Below are 14258 nucleotides of genomic sequence, written 5' to 3'. Positions count from 1 at the left end.
AAATTGGGCTTTATGGAAATTTCATTTCTAGAAGAGAATACAAATCAGTTATGATGTGGTTGGAAGAGTTCCTTTTTGGGACAGTTTTCAAAAGAAGGGTGGTTGCTGAAATGAAAGCAAATAACTGCCAGAGAAGGTCAACTTAAAGAAGGAGGGATGGGGAACCTGTAGCATTCAGATGTCTCACTCAACCTGATGGGGGTTGGAGTCCAACATATATTTTTCATTAGCTTTATTAACATCTCTTATATCGTATGACATTTCATATACCATATCTCGTATAACATATACATATACATGTGTATTGTACATCTTCTTGAGTAAACGTATATATAATCCGTGTAAGCAAAAACCATACACAAGTAATATTTACTTGTTTACTTACATAAATTAGACTGATTCATATTTTTACTATCTTTTGTTGTCTTATCTATTTATTAACATGAATTAAAGGGGGAAAAAACCAAGAACAAAAAAGAAAGAAAAAGAAAAAGGTGTAGTTGGACTTCCTATCATTTCCCAGTGTATAGTCTTATTCTAGTAATGAATGTACCTATCGTTATTGGGTTATTCTTTATATTCCTTCTAATACATTCTTACAACAGTTAGTACCTTTTGACTTATTTCTCATATGTTTCATTACATAAGGGTCAATTAAATGCTGCCATATACGTTATACCACTGTTATAATTTCATAATATTTCTTATATTTATCCCATTTTTGTATGAATATTTGTCTTGTGTTGCCTCTCAAGCTACTTGTCAGTTGCGCCATTCTATATAATCCTGTAATTTATTTTGCCAATCCAATATGGTAGGAACATTTTCCCCTTTCCAGTTCATTGCTATCAATGTTTGAGCTGTAGCCATGGCATATAGAAAAATTTCTTTCAGATTTTTCAGAATATCGTTGCTGAGAATGCTTAGCAGAAAAGCCTCAGGCTTTTTTTTAGAAAGGTTAACCCAAATATTTTTTTCAGCTCATCACAAACAAGACACCAACATTCTCTGATCTTTCTACATGTCCACCACATATGATACATGTTGGAGTCCAACATTTGGAGGACCACAAATTCCCCATCACACTGTTTCAAGAAGTGTGAATTAGGTAAGGTAAAGGTAAAGGGGCCCCTGACCATTAGGTCCAGTCGTGACCGACTCTGGGGTTGAGGCGCTCATCTCGCTTTATTGGCCGAGGGAACCGGCATGGAGCTTCCGGGTCATGTGACAAGCATGACTAAGCTGCTTCTAGCGAACCAGAGCAGCACACGGAAACGCCATTTACCTTCCCGCCAGAGCGGTACCTATTTATCTACTTGCACTTTGACGTGCTTTCGAACTGCTAGGTTGGCAGAAGCAGGGACCGAGCAACGGGAGCTCACCCCATCACGGGGATTCAAACCGCCGACCTTCTGATCAGCAAGTCCTAGGCTCTGTGGTTTAACCCACGGCGCCACCCACGTCCTGTGAATTAGGTAGGTTTGCATTAAAAAGTGAACAAAAACAAATTTCTTCCCTATCCCTACTTGTGTCCATGTACACACAGGGAGAGAGACACCCAGCTAATAATTGCATTCCAACAACTCATTTCTGCTGGACTTTCCTTGACTTCTGCAACAATTTGCACCCCCCCCAATATCCCCATGAAAATTCAGCAGCATTTTGTGCAAATTTCTAATATATATGTATTTGCAAGCAACTTTCCTAAATATAATGCATTTTTCAATGTTCACTAGTATATGCATTTGAAAACACTTTCCCCTGAAATAATGCATTTTTGTATACATTGTTTGGTGTATTTGTGGTGCATTAGCACAATTCAGAAAAGTGCAGATTATGGAGGACAGCTGTGTCTAGTCATGTATTGGTTTGAGAAGTATGCATTAGGTAGGTTCTAATTAAAATGCAAACAAAGTGGAATTTGTCTGCCATTCTTAGTGTAAGGAAATGAGAGCTGGTGCATATGTTCACACTCGATTTTCTTTTCTTTTCTTTTTTAAAGCACCCCAAACTCTCCCTGAAAAGTAAAAAGAGAAATAAAGTTGATTTATCAGGGATACAACTTTCAGAAGAGGTAGTCATTTTAGTCTGCTTCTGGAAAAACAACAAATAATTTTGGTGTGCCTTAAAAATGAACACATTTACTAAGTTATCATGGATTAAAGTCCATTTTATAAGACATAAGTACCAGAAGACAGAGCCTGCCCTTATAAATTAGGACAGTTGGAATATATAAAGCAGCCATTTTGAAATTACTTGTCAAGGTGCTATAATGGAACTTTAATGGCTCCATGAAATGTTAACTTTCTGGGACATTTTTAAAAACCTGCTCTTTTTTCTTGATTCAGGACATAAAGTCTGCTTCTTAACCATTTCTAGAAAAAAATATAATATGCTCAGTAAATCAAACAACATTTGTGTAGATCACTAAGAACATTTGTGTAAATTTCTCTCACTTTGTTTCAGCTCTTGTTGCTACAGAAGTTTGTTCCAATTGGGAAAAAGGTGCTTGTTCAGATATTCCTGCTGTTGTCATGTATAAGTTTGCACACCTTGAGCTTCATTGTTGAATGCTTTATGCTATAACCATGCCAGGTGAGTCAGCCAGCAATTTTAATTTCCTTTGCAGTTTGTGGCTCTTGTTTCCTTCCTCATCACAACTATATTGGGTGCTATGTACAGTGCATTAGTTCCATGCCCTTGTTTATCTAATTACTAGTTAAGACAATTGCATTGTTTTATAGAAGCTACAAATGGGATCGTCTTTAACAAGCATCCTGGTTGCGCATGGGCCCCTGAGACAACCCCTGCCAGGTCGAAGGTGCTAGGTGTGGCCCAGGCCTTGTCTGTATGGTCCCACAATCACACCAGGCCATTTGAGCCAATCACTGCAGGTGGCGTGATTGGTGGGGGCCTATAAAATTGGCAGCACTACGTGGCTGAGGCACTTGCTTTGCGCTGCCAAGCACCCACCCTCCCCTCCCTATTTGTAGATGTTGCTGCTTTGGCCTTGCTTCAGATATTGGTTGGTTGCCTGTTTTAGAACAGGGGCCGGGTAGCAATTTTTCCATTTGGCAAATTGGCAGTGGCCACTTGGTTTTCACCTACCCCCTTAGCAATTGTCACAACTTTGTAAGGTTAGGTGGTTAGGCACTGGCTTAATGAAGTGTGTGGGAGGGGAGGTGCGGCCATCACCTGCCTCTCCATGAATAAGGGCATCCCAGTAAAGGAATCTGGGGGTCCTGGATCTCGTCTGAGGTCTGCTTGAGGGGGTAGGGCCATGCCCGGACCACAGGAACCCCGGGGTGAGCTTCGGTTGATCTTCATTGATGTTGCTCCCTCGTTTGGTGTTTACCCTTTCAGACTACCAGCCAGAGGGCAGGAGTCAGTTATAGTCTGTTGCCAATGCCTAAGCCAATACCACTCACTTTGCTGTAATCAGTAAAGTTGTGGCCTAAATTTTGCCCATTAACATAAACCAAAATTATTTGTCAGTGTAAAGTTATTTACTTGGGGAAGGGTTAGGGGGCCTTGGGGCGCAACCACAATCTTAATATACAAACCAACAGGCAGCTGGCAGGGTCTCAAGGGGGGCAGCTCATCCTGAAAAGGGTTCCAAACACAAGGATTGAGATCTGGATTTGGAAACCCTTTGTGCAATGAACTGGGTTCTTTTAGACTCAGCAGATCACATACCAGCTCAGGAGCATGTTACCTTGGGTGTTAGCCATATGCATTCCTGCAGGCCACATTGTATGTTCTACAGTGAATGCCTAAAGAGGACACTTAATTGGTAATATGCCCCAAAGTTCCATAAATATGCTTAGGATTGCACTGTTGAACCTATTTTGTCACAAATGAAATATTATGCTTTATTTGAAAAAAAACAAACCCACAGAATTCTTTTAAAAAATGTATTCTTAACTTTTTCATCTCAGATCCGTTAAAAGAAATTGTGGTCTCAGCCTTAGACAACAAAGAAATAAATGCAGGAACTGCCTACCCTGAAAACGAATGTTTAAGGTTCCTCTAAGATGATCTTTGTAGAAATGTTATAAATAACTGGAAATTCAACAAAAGCAGGGGATGTGGGAAGAAGTCAAGTAGTGGTCACAAATGTAAGACTTGAGGAGGAGAAAGCACTAATGTACAAAAATAAAGCACTTAAAAAACAAACAAAAATAAGAAGCTCTAAAAGCAAGGATTCTTAGTCAACCACAAGCGTTTCTAAGTTTTGTACTAGATGAAAAGAAGAGTATTCTTGAGAAAAAAGCCTGCCATTGTCATGTTCAGTATTGTTTCAACCCAAGAAAAATGCTTCGGGAATCAAAACAGGGTGACATTTAAAATAAATAACTTTGGATTCTGCATAGACTATATTAAAAGAAAGTATTTTAGGGAGCTGAAAAGGCTTAGTTTGTATAAAGCTGAATTACAACAATGTGTGGAAGAAGAAACTTTTTCTTTGCATGGACATCTAACTGTTATGAAAGTTTAATTAAATCTTTTATTGAATTTGCATAGAACAGGCACAAGACTTACAAGACTTACATGCCAAAATGTACTGCTGCAATTAAATACTGACTGAATATATGAATAAGTAACAAATTATCTACATAGGGAAGCATATGTTTGGTTTTCTTTCTGGCCAATTTGTTACTACCGTATCAGATGTATTCTGGATGGTTTATTTATGAATTCTAGGACAAAAGGCACTACCTTGTAGAATTTGTCATTATTTTGTTATGCTGTAAATATCAGTAAGAATAGCAGCAACGCTTGTTATCTTTATACTGTAATTTGTAGAGATTAATTCCCATGTGATTTTTGCTGTACTTGTTAGTCTCAGAAACTACATTTTATTAATGCATTAAGTTATGTTCAGAATTTTATTTATGTTTTAAATTAGGTTATTTGTTGTTTCTATGGATAAAATCAATTAAAATGCACTTCTGAAGAAATCATTAAAGGTTATAGTTATTTCCTAAAATTTATACACCACTTGATTGTAAAAACAAAAACAAAACAGCGCTCAAAGCTGCTTAAAATCAGTTGTGTAGCCACCATAGTTACATTTAATGAATTCCATGCATGGGATGAAAAAAAGCTCCATTGAATTCTGGCCCATTTCCATGAACAATTCAAAGTCTCACACAGCTTGGGATACAGGAATACAGGAATGCCCTATACCAAGTAAGACAATTGGTCCAACTAACTCAATATTGTCTATGCTGACTGACAGGTTTCTAGATGAGAGTCTTTCCAGCCTGGATATGCAGGGTTCACAAAGCATGATTTCTACTGCTGAGCTACAGACCTTCCTCAAGGATTCAGGTACTTGGGAAGCCCTCTTCTATTGCATGAATCTGCTTGGGTATTAAGACCAGCATCCAAAATCCCTGATAACCCTGACAAGGTAATGACTAGAGAGGGGGCCTTTTTAGCTGAGGCATCCCACATGTAGAATTCTCTCCTCAGAAAGACTCCTCTGCCCCCTATGCTATTACCTTTTAGGCACCAGGTTAATATATTTTTGCTTTCCCAGGCATTTTAAATTGCTGATGCTGTATTATTATTGCTGGGTAATGTTTGATGCTGCTGTTAAGGATTGCTCCATTATCTGTTGTTTTTATTTGTTGCTGTTTTTCAATTCTGTTTTGTGTTTCAATTCTGTTTTAAAAAAAGGAGCAGTCTATAAATCTTTCTAAATAACGAAAGGAATTTAGGGAGCACTTCACATCCAAGCTGGGATAAGTGGAGTTTGGAGCAGGCAGATCTCTGACTGAGCCTGGGCTGGACCAGGGCTATGCCAGCTGAAGTCTCTGATCCTGACTCAGCTGGAGATATTGAGGTAAGTCTTCAATCACAGCTCAGCTGGGCTCAGATGAGGCCAGGACAAATCCTTAAAAAGGATCTTTCTGGGGGTGTAACAGGATGGGACAAGGCATGGGGAAGATTTTTCCTTATTCCAAACTTGGTTCAGTTCAGTCATGTGACCTAGCAACCCAACAGCAATGAAACCCCCCAAAGTGCCAGTGTAAGTTCTGTTGCACTGCGTTAAAATAAAAGCTTGTTTTTCCTCTGCAGGGCTTGGACCAGCTCAACTTGCCCCTGAATGGAGTTTGGAGTGGGCAAGTTGCCTGACATAATTTACCTTGCTGTAAATTATGCTGGTTTCCTGTAGTTTGGATTCCCTGTCAGTGCTGCAACCCCCTTTGAGTTCCTGATCTAGGAGTAAGATACAGTATAAAGTTGACATTATTGTGAGATGTCTGCACATTCTAAAGGACTATTTTCAAGTGAGGTCTGCAGCACAAAATTAAGAGTGGGAAAATGTATTAATTTTAAGAGAACTAAAAGTGATATCAGAGAGTCAATAGCCCCATGATGTAGATATATTACTTTTGTTCCATTGTTACCTCGAGTCAAATAGATTTCCCCACTTTATCAAAGACAAATGTTGGATGACAATGCACATAAGAAACACTGATTTCTCCTTCAACTTTGAAAAACAACAAGCCACCAACACCTATTGTTTCTGCTGCTTTATGTGTTATAGCTAAAGTGGCTCAGACCTGAGACTATGTGCATTCTGGATGAATCTTAAAACTTAAGAAAATCAGAACTAAAAACACCCACAATCCTCTCAGTTCAGAAAGTAATAAAAATTGCAATTCTCATAGGAAAATGCTTTCAGAAAATGTAAGAAATCACTTCTCTCTCTCTCTCTGAAGCTTAACTCTTATTAATCATTCCATTCAGACATTGCTGTTGTGTATCTAATATGCCAAATGTATTTCAATTATTTAGTAGCTGTAATATTGTATTTATTTTATCCTGCACCTCTATTGTCTGTGATTGTGATTGAGTATTGCTAATGCACAAAAGGTTTCCTACTGCTTTGATGTTTTGCTTAGCGATTCTCAAAACCCTTTCATTTTTGAAGGTTGTAGAGAAGTGTTGCTTAAATTTGTGAGGGTTTTAAAAGCCTCTTGTAATCAGACACAAAGTTAGGAAAATGGGATGGAAATGACTGAAGCCATTTTTATAGGTCCAAAAATCCACTGAGACAGAAAGACCTGCTAGCCCACAGGCAGTGTTATTTTTCTAGAACTGATCATGAACCCTTCCCTCGTTCTCTTAGAATGGCAATGGCGCCTATCTGAGTGGTGCTGGAAAAAAGCTCTGCCCACAGGTATATCACTCAACAATCTTTACTAATATTATACACTGGATAAAGCAAAAAAAAGGGGGGGGGAGGAGGAATTACTTGAGAGTATTTCTAGAACTAGGCACGCATGGGTCTGTTTCTCTAAATAAACTTGTGTAGGATTGAGCTGAATGATACAAAAAGGGTTTCAAAAGGTGCATTCCACCTTGAGAACAGCAATGAGGGGGTTAAAGGGACCTAGAGGCTCTCCATTAAAAAGAAAAACACACAAGTGTTCATATTTCTGGATCAAAGCCGAAGTGTTTGGAAAGATGTTAATAGTGAAGCACCTGGATCACTATGTTTTTATGGGTGTAGCTGCATTTGCCAGGTAATTTAATATGGCTCATTCACATCTGTCATTTCAATTTTTGAAGTCCTATTAAAAATGGAGCGTTCTCTGTCAGGCAGAGAGTGCACGGATATGGTTCAGCTGCTGCCTAGCTTATGGGATTTGAAGATTGGACTACGTATATTGAATGTGTACAGAAACAGTATTTATATGTCAATAGCAAATATGGATGCTAAATTAACTATACCAAAAGCTTTGGCAACCATCCGGTAATGCTCCAGCTCTGACTTTGCTCCTCAGTTATTTTTTTCCTAGTTTCTGAAATGGGGAAGTGAGAGGAAAGAATAGGAAATATAATCAACGCTGTTGGGACTATTCTTCTGTTGTGAACTAATACTAATTGTATGAAAAAAACTTCCCATGAAAATTCTTGTGATAAAGAAATGATATATGTCCATTCTTGGAACAGTCTGCAGGTTTCATCTGAACCCGGGTAGATTTTCATGATTGTGTCCTACTGCATAAATTGAGGTTTCTCCTTAATATATATCAGATATAAATTGGCATTATTGAGGGACCAGCTGCCATTGGTCTTGAGAGTTGAGAGGTCATTTAGCAGCAGCCATTTCAGCAGGTTTCCTGAACTGTTTCCATCCCAAGGGGTTATTATAAGAACTGCTGCTTTTAAGAATATGGGCTTGATCTTGCTGCTTCCTCTTCCCTCCCCATTTCCCCCCCTTTCTGTGCCATGTCTATCAGTCTACTACAGAATTCTGTAACCCACTCTGAGAATGCTCTTTAAATAAATGCATATTTCAGATTTGAATTTGGTTCCACTAATGTCCAATGCTTGAGAGCACATGTGCTTAGCTGCTTTTATAGTGCTTATGTCTGTGGCTGCCTTTCTTATCTATAGGGCTGCCATATGTCCGAATTTTCCCAGACAGTACTGAGATTTCAAAGGTGGGATTGATGTCCAGAGTGGGGTGGGGGTTTCCGAAAGGCGGTGCTCTGTCCTGGATCTTAGGCAAGTCAATCAAAAAATCACATTTTTTTGGTGTTTTGTGGGGGGGGGAGCTCAAGAATTTGGGGGTCTTCTTAAAAAAACCCCTCAGCAACTTTTGTGATGTTGTGATATCCTATCAATAGGATAGACCCTATTGTCTATCCTAACCTCTTTCACTGCTTGGAAAAAAGGATATTTCCCTTGAGGAGAGAGTTTTGAAACCTTGTTCCAGGAAGAACTTTGTATGCTTTCAGCAGGCCTCTGGCCTACACATTTACTTTGTGCTCTAAAGCAGTTCTTGAGTGGAACATATGATGATTCAAATCTTGGGATACCTTGGGATGAGCAATACTGGAGTCATTGCTGGCTGTGTTGCTGGGGCTGATGGACCATCTTGTATGTTTCCTGTGTGTTTTGTGTTTGTCTGATGTCAGTGTGTGTGTGTGCTTTAGGATGATGCGCCTATCGTAATTAATTCATTGGTTGCCTCCATGTATGGGGGCATAATTTGTTTGTTTTATTTATTTATACAAGTATTTATAGACCACCTTTTCTCAAAACACTAGGGTGGTGTACAGCAGCATAAAAGACATTCCAAAGCAACACAGAAGGATAATTAAAATGACTGGCTGCTCAAGAAAAATTTAAGCAACTGCGTAGGCCTGTCTGCGTAAGAATGTCTTCAAGAGGAACCTGAAAGTCACAAGTAAGGATGCTGTTCCACCATCATAGCAGCAGCAGCTCTCCGTCTCCCTGGGTGAAATCTGAGCATAGGATTGTTCTGTCCATTCCTCATGGCCTTTTAAAAGTCATCCTGCTTTCTTTTCCTTAGTATTATCACAAACAACAATAATTTATCAGAGGCTGATGACTATCCAGAAACATAATTAATCATGATTATCTATGTCATGCCTAATTATGGAGAGCTATCCCTGGGGACAGACTCCAGTTAGTTCTGAAACCTTCAGACTGTAATGATTTCCCATTGTATTGTAAATATTCTTGGTTCACACTCACAGAAATATAGAGTGTATTTATGATGCCAGGGGTCAAAAGAATACAATTAAGTAGTATACAATTAAGTGTAAGCACCTCATGTATTTAAAGAACACATACTTCAGTTCTGGAAAGTTTAATTTGTATTCTTCACACATGAAAATATAAATAATATTTTTCTACTATAGTTTTCCATGTGGGATTGTGCTTAGCTAAATCTGAAGATATGATTTTCATTCTGTGACTTTAGTGCAAAGTAGATTAAAAGTTAGGGAGGGGTGAATTAAATCTTACCTGCAGGGTACCAATTCTCAAAAACATGTTCATTCCAAAGATGTGAAATATATTTTTTTTCCCAGAAGGAATCTAATTTCTGCTAAGGAGAAAATGGCTTCTGGTATAGCTGAAGAGAAGAAAAAGAAGAAGAAAACTTTAGATAAAATTCTGACATTATATAACCCAGTAAATAAAATGTAATAGAGATGTGTACAATTATGAAGAAGATGCATATAGGTTTACATGTGAGCAATTACATCCCTGGGTGATAACAAAGCTGAACACGTTTTCATTCAAGAAGAAAAACACTAAAATTGTGCTTGAAATGTAAGGACCACAAAACACAAGCTGCCTATTTGGTTTGTTATTGAAAAGCATACCACACAACAAAGTCATTCCAGGAAAAATGAAAAAATGAAGAACTATTTATTTTTACAAGCCAAGGTGGGTCTCTGAAGGGAAGGTACGAGAACATTGTTTCAGCACTGCTATAACCAAAGGCGATGTTCTAAGGCAGAGAGATTTACATAATAGATTTGTAGAACTATGCTGGAATGCCTGCTGTTGTACTTGATTTCTCAGGCTGTTCCAGAAGCTAGCTAAAGTTAGAATTAAGCTCATTGATTGTACTTCTTTTTAAAAAAGAGGAACTTTTTTTTTAATTCCTCATGTAGCCTAATAAGCTGTCAAGGCACCCCCATCTCCTTAATGTCAGTGGAGACAAAATTACAATGAAAACCCAAAGGGGGGGGGGGAGACAACTTTTCTAGCTTAGGTCATCCATGGATGACCATAGACCAGTGTAGATGACTGCAGTCAGGGAAAACTGAATACACAGAAGGAAGAAGCAGATCACTGCATGGAGCCACTATGCTAGGTTCCTGGCAGATGGGTCATATTGCTGACTGGGAGGTACCACTGTGCTCTCATGGGAAATGTTTTTCTGGGACACTTGCAGGGTATGCCATTAGAGCAAAAAGGGAGTCACCACCCTATCAATCTTAGGCTGCCTTCAGCTGAGTCAACCATATTAAAACATTTGCTTTAGCTACAGCATAACTTCCTCACATAGCCTTGAATATTTCACTGCTGGGCCTTGTTTTTCCTGCTACAATTCCCAAGCCTCTGCAGGCTTTGACTGTATGTAACCCTCAATAAAACAAAATCAGAGAAATAGTCCCTTCAATTATTCATAGTGTTTAAATATTAAGGAAAACAAGATTCATTATTTTAAAATGTTAAAAGGGAATATTCCTGTTAGAGTTCAAAATCAACGAAGCATTCTCTCTTCAAAGGAGTAGGTAGATAATGCATTTAAATGGTTTGCCCCCACTTAACATATGGCTGGCAGGCAAGTCTCAGTGACCTTCCTGGTTGTTGTTTAAAACAGCATCTTTATATGAGGCAATGGAGTAAGAAACCTGCTTGTGCGAAGCACTGGTCTCTGTCTCAAACGCACAATCATCTTTGAAATCATTCAAACACCTGCATTGTGGAATGTGAGAGGTTGGCTTTTGCCTCCTGCTCTTGAAAATGACTAATACTCTTTTGCATTAGAAAGTCATAATGTCACCCTCATTATTTGGGAAGGGTGCCCCATGTTTGGCAACGTCTAAGGGTTGCATCCAACAGAGAGTGTTATGTACTGAGTTGAATAGGATCCAAAAGGCAGCAGTCTGATTGGTCCTAGAACAATAGGATTCAGAATGCAGCAGTCTGATTGTTCCACAGGAGCCACCCAATCCAGCTCCAGGTGGAAGTGAATCCGCAACTTGATTGGCCTACAGGTGAATCCCGGAATTAGCCAATCACGTGGGGCCCATTGTGTAAATAATGTATATAATGCAGACATTCTGGGGGAACTTCCACTCCTCCTCACCACTATGAGCTGAATAAAGAGCATGAAGTCCATTCTCAACTCTGAGTATATTTCAGAGAGCAACGTTAATGTTCTGTCAGTGAAATATTTCTGCTTGTTCAATGGAACGTCCTCCCTCCCCCTGCCATGCACCCTCTAAATGAGTTCTGGGGGTTCCCTCAACCTTTTGGAACAGAGTTGGGGAGAGTGTGGGGAGCACAGATGTGGCAAACACCTGTGTTATCATGCCTATATGACGACCTTTAAAATTACTTACCACAGCACAATGATGAAGCACGTCCTGCGCCATTGCTGTAACATGTAAATGGAACCCCATGGAAGGGACTCTCTGAGCATGGAATGCAACTGACTGAAGAACCTGTTGCTTTCTATTTGGATTTGAGCTAGGATTCCAGAATGTGAAACAGACTTTTTGTGTTTGACGATCTTACATAGAAGGCAGTTATCATGAACAGGCAGAGCACAGAAGAATTATTTCTGTAAAATAAAGGCATGATGTCAAGGGAGCCATAGCAGTCACGAGGAACAAAAACAGCAATGTGAAACTAAACAGAAGAGGAAGAGGAAGGAAGGAATAGTTAGGTTAAATAAATTAGATTAAATATTATTTTTATGCTGCTTTGCAGCAAACCTCCCCCCCCCATAATTCTTATTTAAAACTTCAGAATAAACACTTCAGCTAGAAATAGAGGACCTCATTTTTAAATAAATAAATAAAATCCTCCTTAGGAAAAAAATGCAGCTGGTCTTCCACCCCCACTCCAGAGCCCCTTTCTGATTATTTCTTTTCCCCGTTGCCTTTGAGGTGAATGAGATGTAGCCTGTCAATTTGCGTCTGTCAGACTTTGTGGCCTTGAGGCCAGACTACCTGTGACTGAGGGAATCAATGCACGTTTTTGTCACTGATTTCAAGAGAACCTGGATTAAATCCATTATGCTTAAAATTGACACTCTTTTCTTGTTGAGTATGATGAATAGTGTTTGGTGGGAGTTGGGGTGAGGGGATACACTTCCCACATTGTCCTTCTAACTGGTCATGCTCTCAAAGAGTGAAGAAATGAACCATACTATTAGGGAGAGTGATGCAGCTATCTAAGGTCTGAAGTGTTATGAAAGGGCAGCAAGTTGTTAGTTCTTTAATTTATTTTCATTGGTTGTTTTTTTTTACCTCCGAAGGAAGCATTTGTGGGATTTTCTGTCAAAATAGCTGGGGTAGCCTTGGGTTCTATGACTATGCCCTTGAAGGGGGGACATAATTTGCTATTCCACCTCAGCCAGGAAACTGTATTTGTTCGACCATGAACATGAAAGGTGTGCAAGGCTGTCTCAACACAAATGTTTCTGCAGAAAGGTGCCTGAGGTGGCAGTTCCAAGGGGCCCAGGCAAATCTGGAAATGTCTTCTTCAGTGGGAATTCCCATCTAACATTTTTTGTGTCAGCATGTTCTGAGGTGTGAAGGTAATTCTCTCCCCACCCCAATGCTCCCAAATCTAGATCCTTATACCTAATTCTGCACACAGGTGAATGGAAGGAGAACCTCTTCCTTCTGCCCTTGAAATGTTGCTGGGCTACAGCTCCTGCCCAGCATGGCAACCGATGATGGGGTTGCTGTCTAAAACATCTGGAGGGCACCAGGTTAAGACTGCTCTACAAGAGATTTGAACCCCTTCCTCTGAGATTCTGCTGAGACCAAGGCGTTTGAGCAGCATCTGATTTTCCAAGTACTTTTCTTCAACATTTGCAATTAGTTTTCTGCAGGAGAAGTAGAGTGTTTGACCAACAGTACTAAATTTGCGTTATCAGTTTTCTTTACTGCCAATGATAAGGACATGCAAAGCAGCATAACTTCTCTTCGAGAATCATCTAAAGCAGATGTTACAGCAGAAAGCGCTTATCCCCAAATACTGCCACTGCAGTAATAGCAAGGGAAACACAGAAAATTGCTTGCAAAGTAAATTGCTTTTTTTTTTTTTTTTTGCATGATGTACAAACTCTGTTTCTTCAAGTTTTCCCCTGAGTGAAAGTCCATCTTTAAAGAAATGGGCTTCAATATTGGTCTCTCAAGATGTTGTTATAAACAACAAGGATAAAGAAATATTTTACAGTGATAGAAAAACAAGGACATATAACTCAGTGGATCCCAACCTTTTTTTGACCATGTCCCACCTAAGCATCTCTATTTTTTTTTTAATCATGTTTATTAGAATTTCCAGAAAAATCCAAAATATAAAAGAAAAAAGAAAAAAGAAAAAAAGAAAGAAACATTTGCATTTAGGCCTTGCTTTCATTAACATCTTTCCTGGACTTCCCCACCCCACCCCCTCTTGTATTCCATTTCCATTAAATTAGTTCCACAAGTTCTTACCCCAAATTTTAAGCTTATTATAATTGGCCCAATATTCAATTTAATTCATCTTATATGACCACTTTCCCTTTAAATTCCACCGTCCTTCAACTTAAAAAAAAAAATTTCCCCCCCTAAGATCGACCCCTGTTCCCTTCCACGAACTCCCCTCTTTAATACACAGAACAGAACGAAATAAAAAATAAAGAAAACATAGTTCAGAATATAGTTTTACACCCTTTGGATTCCGAATTT

General features: G+C 39.1%; 1 long non-coding RNA gene across 2 annotated transcripts in view; it reads right to left on the bottom strand.

Moving 5' to 3' along the window:
• The window catches only part of LOC309340791, a 67005-nt gene extending 55016 nt beyond the window's left edge, over positions 1–11989 (bottom strand). For both annotated transcript variants that reach the window (XR_014156091.1, XR_014156092.1), the window contains exons 1-2: positions 11916–11989; positions 9799–9907 (exon numbers count right to left, since the gene is read on the bottom strand). This is a non-coding gene — a long non-coding RNA (uncharacterized lncRNA). The remainder of the gene's footprint in view (positions 1–9798; positions 9908–11915) is intronic.
• Positions 11990–14258: the final 2269 nt, after the last annotated feature.

The sequence above is a fragment of the Podarcis erhardii genome, assembly GCF_964252035.2.
Source record: "Podarcis erhardii genome assembly, chromosome: 4".
Taxonomy (NCBI): domain Eukaryota; kingdom Metazoa; phylum Chordata; class Lepidosauria; order Squamata; family Lacertidae; genus Podarcis; species Podarcis erhardii.
This window is presented reverse-complemented; position numbering and strand designations above follow the sequence as displayed.